Source organism: Sciurus vulgaris, assembly GCF_902686455.1.
Source record: "Sciurus vulgaris genome assembly, chromosome: 4".
NCBI lineage: Eukaryota > Metazoa > Chordata > Mammalia > Rodentia > Sciuridae > Sciurus > Sciurus vulgaris.
Genome location: NC_136464.1, coordinates 37216089 through 37225793, shown reverse-complemented (window position 1 = coordinate 37225793; position 9705 = coordinate 37216089). Strand labels below are relative to the sequence as shown.

The 9705-nt window shown below is 40.1% G+C and overlaps 1 long non-coding RNA gene across 1 annotated transcript; it reads left to right on the top strand.

Moving 5' to 3' along the window:
* Window positions 1-6118: 6118 nt before the first annotated feature.
* Window positions 6119-9448, top strand: LOC306659800. Its single transcript, XR_013763444.1, has 3 exons — window positions 6119-6226; window positions 8185-8282; window positions 9374-9448. It is a non-coding gene; the product is annotated as an uncharacterized lncRNA (long non-coding RNA).
* The last annotated feature ends 257 nt before the right edge of the window (window positions 9449-9705 follow it).

Sequence of the window (9705 nt, the reverse complement as noted above, 5' to 3'; positions counted from 1 at the left end):
GCTCTGGCTTGGAGAAATACAACCTTATCCCCTAGATGGGGAACCTTGCTTTGGAAACTGAATTTCCTTGTATTGTCTTAGAGTCCAAAGGGTAGGGAGGAAGTTTGCCTGTCATTTTGTAGATGAGGACACTGGTGTCAAGGAGCCCCAGGAATTCACAAATAGTGTAAATGGCTGACAAACTGATCTTCTGAGAACAGAGTCAGAGTTGTTGTGCTGTATTGGCCCAGTGCAGGGACACAGGGAGGATGTTTCACTGTCATTACTGCCATTTAATGGAGGTGGTGGAGCTTGCTCAGGAAAGGCACAGCAGAGAATGGTTCTTAAGTGCTTTGGAGGCAAAAAGGCCTAAGTTTGAGCCCATCTCTGCTATCTGCTAACTGTGTGCCGTTGGGCAAGTTACTTAAGTTCTTTATCTCTCAGTTTCTCAGTTTCCTCCTTGAGAAGATGGAGATGATCAAGGAACTCTACCTTTTAGATTTGTTGGGAAGATTTTAAAAGCTGCTTCTTATGAAGTGCTGGGCATCATGCATGATTGACTCAGGCATAGATCTTTGTTGTAAGCAACAGAAACTGACTCAGTTGATTGGAACAGATAAAGAATGGATCAAAAAGACAGTGGGCAGCTCCCAGAATCCCCAGTGAGACTGGCGAAGCAGCTCAGAAGACAGAAGCAAGATCAGCAGCTAGGATCATAGTCAAAATCACGTGATATAATCTGCCTGCGGAGGATACTGCCACAGCCACCACAGATCACCGGATGCCTTACTGTGTCCCAAAACCTCTGCCCCTGCTGTTCCCTGTTATAGATCCCTGTTGTATAGCCACTGATGCTTAGAAATATGATGTGGCTGTCCCCACCACTGCCATGCTAGCCTAGGAAGCAAAGGACAAGAGGCCAGGGCCCCACAATCCCCTTCAGAGACACGTCCAATCACCTAAGGACTTCTTGTTGTTCCCGTCTCCTGAGTCCTCCACCACCACCCAATGCCACCAAGCTGGGCACCAAGCCTTTAACCCAAGGGCCTTTGGGGGACATTCAAGATCCAAACCAAAAAAAAAAAAAGATCCAAACCAGAGGAATTCTCATCTGCTTTTCCCCTTGGATTTCCCCACTTCCCCCTCCTTTTCCTTTCACTCCTCTTTTTTCTCCCCTCTCTCTTTCCTTCTTCATCTCTCCTTCAACCTTTCTTCCTCCACTGACTAGTGGTCCTCATCAAATACTTGTACCAATTTTTTTTTTAAATAAAAAAAATACAGAGGGCATGAAACACTGGTGCAGCACCTGTAACCCAGCTACTTGGGAGGCTGAGGTAGGAGGATTGTAGAGCCCAGGAGTCAGAGGTCGGCCTGGGTGAGGTGGTGAGATCCTGTCTCAAAAAGAAAGAAAAGAAAGAAACGGATCCAGTGATTCCTCTCTAATTTTCATTCTATCATCTTTTCTTCCTAAATGTTCTAGAAAATTTGTTTTTCTTTCCCTCTTTCATCTGGCTTCTGCTTCTTTACTCCACTGAAGTTATTCTTTTCAAGGTTGTCAATGACCTCTGTTGCCTTACCAGGGTCACTTTTTCTGTCCCCCTACTTGACCACGACCTCCATCTGAAACTCTTTCTGTTCTTGGCTTGGTGACATCACACTTCATTTCTGGTTTTCTAGGGCTGCTATAACTGGAGGTTAGAAGCCTAGATCAAGGTGATGGCAAGGTTGGTTTTTGGCTTTAGAGGTGTCACCCTGATTCCTACCTTCATATTCTTGTGGCATTTCCCCTGTGTACATGTGTCTGTGTCCCAATTTTTCCTTTTTTATAAGGACACCAGTCATATTGAATTAATTCTCCCCTCCCTCCATAATTTTATTTTAACCCACTGACATTCACATCAATCCCACTTTCAAATAAGCTCATATTCTGAGGTACTGGGGGGGTTAGAACTTGAATATGCAAATTTTGAGGGGACACAATTGCCTCCCGTTGGACTTAACCTTAGACTCACTTGAGAACTTCTTCAAACCATGACTTTAAATATCCACTGCCTACGTTAGAGTGGTGATACTCAAAGGCTTTTTTCCAGCCTGGTCTCTTCTCACTGAGATCTGGACAGACAGATCCAATTACCCAGTGGTCATGTTTGAATATTCATAGGTCCTTTTAAATTTATAATGTCCAAACTGAATTTATGTATCCTCAAAGTTGTTACCTCTCCCGAGTTTCTGGTCTCAAAGACTGGCTCCATCATCTACCTGGCTCCTCTAGTCTGTCCTGGAAATTGCCTCGTATGCTTATTCTACCCTCTCCTAAGCCCTTCCAGTTACCAAGTCCTGCCAGTTCTACCACTTCAAAGTCTCTTCCTTTTCTGCTCTCATTTCCCTGGAAATGATAATAATCATTATAACTAATAATGACAATAATAACAAAATTTTATTGGGCACTTTTATTGAGTGTCAGGCCTTTAATATAAGATGCTTTCCAGTCTTCTTGAATACGTATTGCTTCCAGAAGAACTCTCAGAAAACAAAAATGTGGCAGGTATAAATGGTTAAATTCAGTTGGTCAAGAAAAATGTAACTTTCTCTTTTTGTATAATTCAACTTAACGGTTGTTTTGAACTTTCGTACCACCTGATGGCAGAAAACATAATCTCAGATAATTTTAAGTAAACAACTAATTCCTTCACTGTGATTTTTCCTTTATTATTTCTCAAAGCTAATAATAATGATAATAATATTGAGACTGTCAATATTTTTCTTGGTAGCCTTGTATTTTAGCACATGAACACACAAAACTTTTGGCTAATCCACTATTTATGAACCTTTGGATCATTTGCTATTACATAATCTTTGTGACACATCTTTGCACAAATGTGTCAATAGAACTGTATACCCCCAAATGGAAATCCTGGATCAAAGGGTAAGTGCATTTTAAATGTTGATAACTACTGCCAAATTGTCTTCCCAAGACTTTGTGCCAATTTATATTCTCACAAATGGTATATAAAAATACTTGTTTTCCCACATTGGCACCAACAGTGGTTATCATCAAACTTTTAAATATTTGTCATATTTTGTTTTAATTGTTTTCTTTAATTATGAGTAAGGGGATTTTTTTTTCATTATATATTGTTTTTTAACTTGTTTCCTTCCACTCATTTTCACACAAATACCTTTTCATTTAAACACATTTGTACCACTTCAGGCGTACTTGTAGGAATTCAGTTCTAGTTTCAAACCATACCAGACAGAACCTTGTTTATAATATAAGTAGGGTGTTTGTGACTAGGAAATTTTAGGCAAACACTATATCGCAGAATAAATATCCGATAAATCAAGAGTCTAAGCCAGTACCGTACCCCAAAGAAATATAATGTGGACCACAAGGGCAAGTCACAGATGTCATTTTAGATTTTGTAATAGACACATTAGAAAAGTGAAAGGAAACAGATTGGCTTAATTCAATAATATATTATTGTAAAATAGCATCATTTCAATATGTAATTGATACAAAATTATGAAGGAGGTAGTTTTTCTTTTTCTTTTCCTTTTTCTTTTTTATTCTCAGTCTTCTAAATCCAGTATGCATTTTATACTTACAGCACATCTCATTTTGATTAGCCACAGTTGCAAGGGCTCCATAGCCACATGTGGCTAGTGGTGAGTGTATTTGATAACTCAGATAAGTAGTTAGTTGTAAAGAAACTTGACGTTGCATATGAGCCACAATCAATGCCCAGACAGTTTAAAATGGCATACGATAACTTGCTTAGTGTTTCAAGGTAATGTTCAGAGCCCTGTAGAGAGAAGGTACTCAATCAAGGTTTGTTTTTCTAATTGAGTTATTTTTATTTTTTTCAGTTAAATGTTCATACTTGCTTTATGTAGATATGGTCAAAATACCACAGTGTAGCAATGAGTCATTTTTGTTAGTCATGAAACAAAAACACAATTCATACATTTTACTTTGTTTCTCAGAAGTGAGAGATGTTTTAAGAATGTGTTTTCATAAGATTTGCCAAAATTTTTACATTGCACAATAGCTTTTTTACCCCTTTTCCTTTTGGAGAATTGTTGGTTGATGAAACTTTTAAGATCAGTAAGAACAGATGCATTGACAGTTTGGAGGGTAAAAACAATTGTTTTGGAAGAAAAGTCTTTAGGGAAATGACAATCTCCCAAGGATGTTTGAAATCTGCTTATAGAAAGTACTGAGACTTCAGCAAATGCTGTGATTTAAATTAAGAGCCAGCGGATCTTGGGGAAACCAACAGTCCTCCAAATATCATAAGGCAGTATTGGAACCAGAACTCTAAATTTTTTTTTTTTTTTTTTTTTTTTTTTTCAGTGCTGGGGATTGAACCCAGGGCCTTGTGCTTATGAGGCAAACACTCTACCAATTGAGCTATCTCCCCAGCCCCCAGAACTCTAACTTGACATTCATTAATAGGATTTGCATTTTAATTAGTTGCTCAAAATTTGCCCCACAATTGGTCCTTTAGATCAATGTTAATCCCACTTACTTCTCCCTAACTTCTTCCCCACTAACTTGGGGAAGGAAAGAGAAGCATTCTGCAAAATTGTGTAAGTGATTTCTAAAATGATTTGAGAAACTCTTTTCATTTCATTAAAACGATATCAATGTTCAGTTTAAACATGGAGCTGCCAAGACATTAGAAATGGAATTACCAGTTGAAAAAGCCCCATTGCACCATTTAATGCATCCAATTCATTCATCTTACACATTAGAAAACAGACCCAGAGAGGTGGAGACTTGCTTAAGGTCACGTGGCTACTCAGAGGTCTAGAATTCAGACTTTTGGACACCTAGACCATAAGTCCTCTTTAGTAAGAATTGTAGCCAACATTTACCAAGCACTTACTAAGTGCTAGGCTCTGGGGTAAGTACTTTTCATTGATTTAAACAATTCACAAAATCTTTGAAATATAAAGTATTTCATATTTAAAAGAAAATCGTCATCATTCTTCTTTAACAATTTTCTTCTGGATGCTTCATTCACTTTCTTAAACAGAAGTTGCTGACGCACAAGTCACTCCACTTCCAGATTCAAAGTGGGCAAAGTCTCCTAGGTATACACCACTGGACTGTGTTTTGAAAACTAAATAAGCATTCACCTATTCACAGCAAAAAGCCTAATATATTTTCATGAAAGTTACAAAGAGGGTTGGAAAGCACAATTCCCTCTCTTTCTTCCTTATTTGCTCACTACTACTTTTTCCCTTTCTTCTTTTTTTCTTTCCCTCCATCTCTCCTCTCCCCTGCCTCCTTTCCTCTTTTATTTCTACCCCCTACTCTCTCCTACCTCCCTTCTTACCTTCCTTCCTTCCCATTTTAGAAAGTGAAGCAGTAAGGACAATTTTTGTTGAGATTCTGAACTTCTTTTTATTTGTCTTGGACTTGTAGAATGTTGGAATGCAAGAGTGCCAGGCATCATCCGAAGGGAAGTGGAGGCCCAGAGAGGTAAAGGATTTTGCCTGAGGTCAACTGACTGAACTCCTGTTGAGGTTAAAAAACTGTGAAGCAAGAGTCTAATCAATCCAAGTGGAAATCTGTCCAAATAGCAAAGGCGATGTCTGATTGGTTCTGGAACTCTCATCTTTTTAAAATAATTTCATTCAATCTTAAATCAGTAAGTTCTTCAGCTTCACTTGAAGGAGTCCAGGATCTCTCGCCAGGAGCCTCAGAATGAAAAACAAACTTTGAATCACAACCAGCACTTCAGAATCCTTGGGGATGAGGGCCTATACAAGAGTAGGTTCTCAGAGATGCCAGGGGTCAAGACTCAGAGATACAAGAGGAAGAAAAGCACTTTTATGAACCTGTTCCTTAAAACTCTTTAAAGTATGTGGTTATGAACCAAACCAACACTTTGAGAAGACTCAGTGGGGAAGAAATCGCAACTGGGTTTGTGCTTCAAAACCCAGGATCCAGGTCCTGGGTCCTCATTGACAGGCAGGTGAGGTTCTCAACACCAGGACATTTACTTTCACATTCAAATGACTTCAGCAAAAGAATCAATCTCCAAAGTCTCATGTGGAAGCTCAATAAATGAACCAGAGACAGCAAGCAGAGAGCTAAGTGAGATGCTAGAGATCACCCAGCCACCTAGATATCACCCATCACCCAGTACCTTCCCTGGGTACTAACCTGAGAAGGACGTTCTGAAGTTTTTTTCCTCACAGGCAGTTTCCTTATGTGGAGTCTGCTTGGAGATCAGAGGTAAGCTCATGTGTACTTTCTGACCCTTGCTTCCCTTGTAAAATGTGAAAGAACTAGCCTACATGACTGCCATGGTCTCAATTATATGTAAGAACCATGTGAGTCTAGAATTATATTAAAATAATAAAGGACATGTGAGCCAATTACTTATTTTTTACCATGCTAATTTTTTTCCACATGGTGCAGAGGTCTGCCTTGAACACCAGATCTTCCTGCCTCAGCCTCCCAAGTAGCTGGGATTACAGGCACATGCCACTGTTCTAATTTTTTCCCATTCCAGTTTGAGGCTTGGCTGAACTGATTGAATTTAGGGGAATACCTTTGATGCCCTAAATTACTTTTTTAATTTTTTATTTTATCAGTAATTTTATTCACTTCCTATAGCTTTTTTTTTAAATTGTAAACAAATGGGATACATGTTGTTTCTGTTGGTACACGGAGTAACAGCATACCATTTGCGTAATCATACATTTACATAGGGTAATGATATTTGATTCATTCTGTTATTTTTTTCCTTCCCCCTCACCCCTCCCACCCTTCTTTTCCCCCTAAATTACTTTTGAGAACTTATCTCACAGTATTTTTTTTAAGAACATTTGAAATGCTGCATTCTCTTTGAGATCCTAACCTAGAAATCAGCCTAGAAGCAGAATATTATCAGACGTCAGCAATTAGTGGTATGTTCCCCCTGTGCTCAGAATAAAACAAAGCTCCCACTTGTTTCTGGACATGTAGGTTTTCCTTTAGATTTCTGAGTGCACAAAACTCTTCCCTAACTCAGAACCTTCCTATAGGCAGTGTTCTCTCCAGGAGCTCTCTTCCTTTGCTCTTGGTCTGTGAGAATGATTCAGGCCTAAACATCACTTGATTGGTCAAGTCTTTGCTAATCGGCTCATCCACACTGACAATGGAACTCTTAATATAATATTGTGATTATGCATATATTAGTGTGTTTAATATTTCCCTCCCTAATTAGGCTAGGGAGAGTCCTTGAGGTCAGGGGCAATTTCTTTTTTATTCACCATTGTATTTCCTAGCACACAGTAGGCACTCAAAAAGAAGTTGCTAAGTATGTGAGTTGAGTGAATGAAAGAGTTCACAGAAAATTCCTGGCACGATCTGTTCCGATTGGCTGTTTATATGTGAAACAACCTACACAAACACTTACTGAAACTGTCCCTTTGACCCTATTTGGCATTGTGGAAACAGCCATTGGTTCTCAGGTAAGTTGGCAACTATTCTAATGTGTGTTTATTCCGACCAAATGGGCCTCTTTAATGGCTCAATGGAAATACCACTGAGCCAGTTAATACAACCTCAATTCCTTCAATCTGAGTTCTTGTTAAATTTCAGGGAAGTTCTCCGGACCAAGAAGATACCTGAGATTGAGAGTTTGAACTATGGTATCCTTCAGAGAGTAAAATCAAGTGAATCTTGAGTGACTCTGCCTATAAATAAAATTCAACATCAAGTCATATGTGGGATTACCACATAGTCATCAGACCGTAATCAGTTTTGCTTAGATGTTGCCGGGACCACATGAAAAAGAGGTTATTTATTAAGAATGGAATAGTTCCTTTAAAATTCTGTGGCAATCATGTCTCTCTCTCTCTCTCTTTTTTCTTCCAGTCCATGGAAAGTGTTATCTCAGGCAGCTTTGTGCAGGAAGTTGGGTTTATCACTTCCTCACAGTTGCAGCTTGTCTAGGACTTAACTACATGCTATCAGATTACATCAAAATGTGGGCCTTTGTGTGTTGAACTCATCAAAGGAGTGGACCCTCAGGACTTGATATCACTTCACTGCATATGCAGCCATGTAGCAAAACAAAGTCTATCTAAACAGGACAGAACTATTTCTGTTGTGTGACAGCTCGGCCAGCTCGCGCTTGCAGAAATGGTCGGGTTTCAGGTGTCTGCAGTGTTTCACTTCTTGTTTTTATATTTATCTCCTTTTAGAATTGCAGTCATTTGCCTGGTTGTGTGCAAGGAAGGAAAACCCAAAATATTACCTACAAGGGAGGAGGCCAGATTGTCCCATCCAGTGTCAGTTGGAGGTAGAATAACCTTTATTTTATCCTCTTTTTTTTTTTCACTTGAGAACTCCAATCGCGGCTGTTTGAGCTTCAGAGTCTACTCCCCCAGGGGTTGGGGGTGGGGTGGGGGGCTGAGTGTTGAATCCTGGCTCTCCTGTGTCCTTGGTCAAGTTATTTCACCTCTCTGAAAAATGGAGGTAGGTAATAATAGCACCTGCCTCACAGTCTTATGATGTGATAAACGATGTAGATCAAAGAATATGAGAAAAGTGCTTATAAAAAGCACTCCTCCTGGGAAGGATGTTGGTATTTTAAAGCCTGAGGGGACACTGTGCGAAATGGCTGGCAGGGTGGCCAGACTAGCTGGCAGAGCAGTTCCAGGCCAGCCAAAGTTTCTCAGGCTGCACTTCCACCTTTGGGGCCTTGTTGCTATTTTCTCCTTCATGGAGTTCCCTCTTCTCTGCGGTGGGCTCTCTGCCAGATGCTGCCTCTATTGGCAGCCACAGGAAGCCAATGCAACTGTGAAGTAATACTTCTGCCCCAGGGCTGGCTCCACCCTGTTGACCAAGTTTTTTTAGATCTGCCCCGATAACTCCTTTTAATGCTTTGCCTAAAAAGGACTTTCTCACCCAGCCTTGCTGCACTGGGAAATGGCTGACTGCCCAGGAGGCTCTGGACATCTCGCTTTCGGGGGATAAAACAGGGGAGTGAGCTTCCTCAGCCCAGCTACACGCTTCGAGGTCTTGGGGGTATCATCTTGCAGCAAATGTTCAAAATGATGCTCCTTTACCAAAAGCAGCTGTCAAAGAAGAACGGATAGAACTTAATTCTATAAAATCTTGTTGAGCCAGTGGAATATAATGAGGCATTCTTTAAAAAATTATTTGCATGGAGGAAGTATGCAAATTTTCACAAGCTTAGGACGGAAAGAAATTTGTTACACCTAAAACTAAAAAGACTATACACTTTAAGAAGGTAAATGAGTTTTTTTTTTTTTTTTCTTTTTCTTGTTTAAAATCTGAAACCACTTGAAATAGAAAATTGAAACAAACCTCATGCTTTATGGCTTCCTTATCCTCTGGTTATTCACTGATGGCTTGCTCTCTTCATAGATCCTTCCACCGTCCTGGAGGTGCAATGCACTCCAGCTGTTTAGAGCTTCCCTTTGAGGTCACCAACCACCTGTGTGTAGTGCTTGCTGACTTGGGGTTAATGCCAGGGGTTCCATCTACAGGATTTTGCCTCTTGGCCTGGCTTGGGGATGAGCTCTTTAGCTCTTTTTTCATCTTTTGTCTCTGGGATTTCTGACTCCCCTTAATGGCTGGTCTCATCTCACCTTCAAACTCTTTGCAGGATACAGATTCCCAGGGTGGATCCAGTATCCCATCTTTGCCCTGTCTGGGAAGAGAGTTAGGGCATTGGTTTATAATCCTCTTCAATAGTT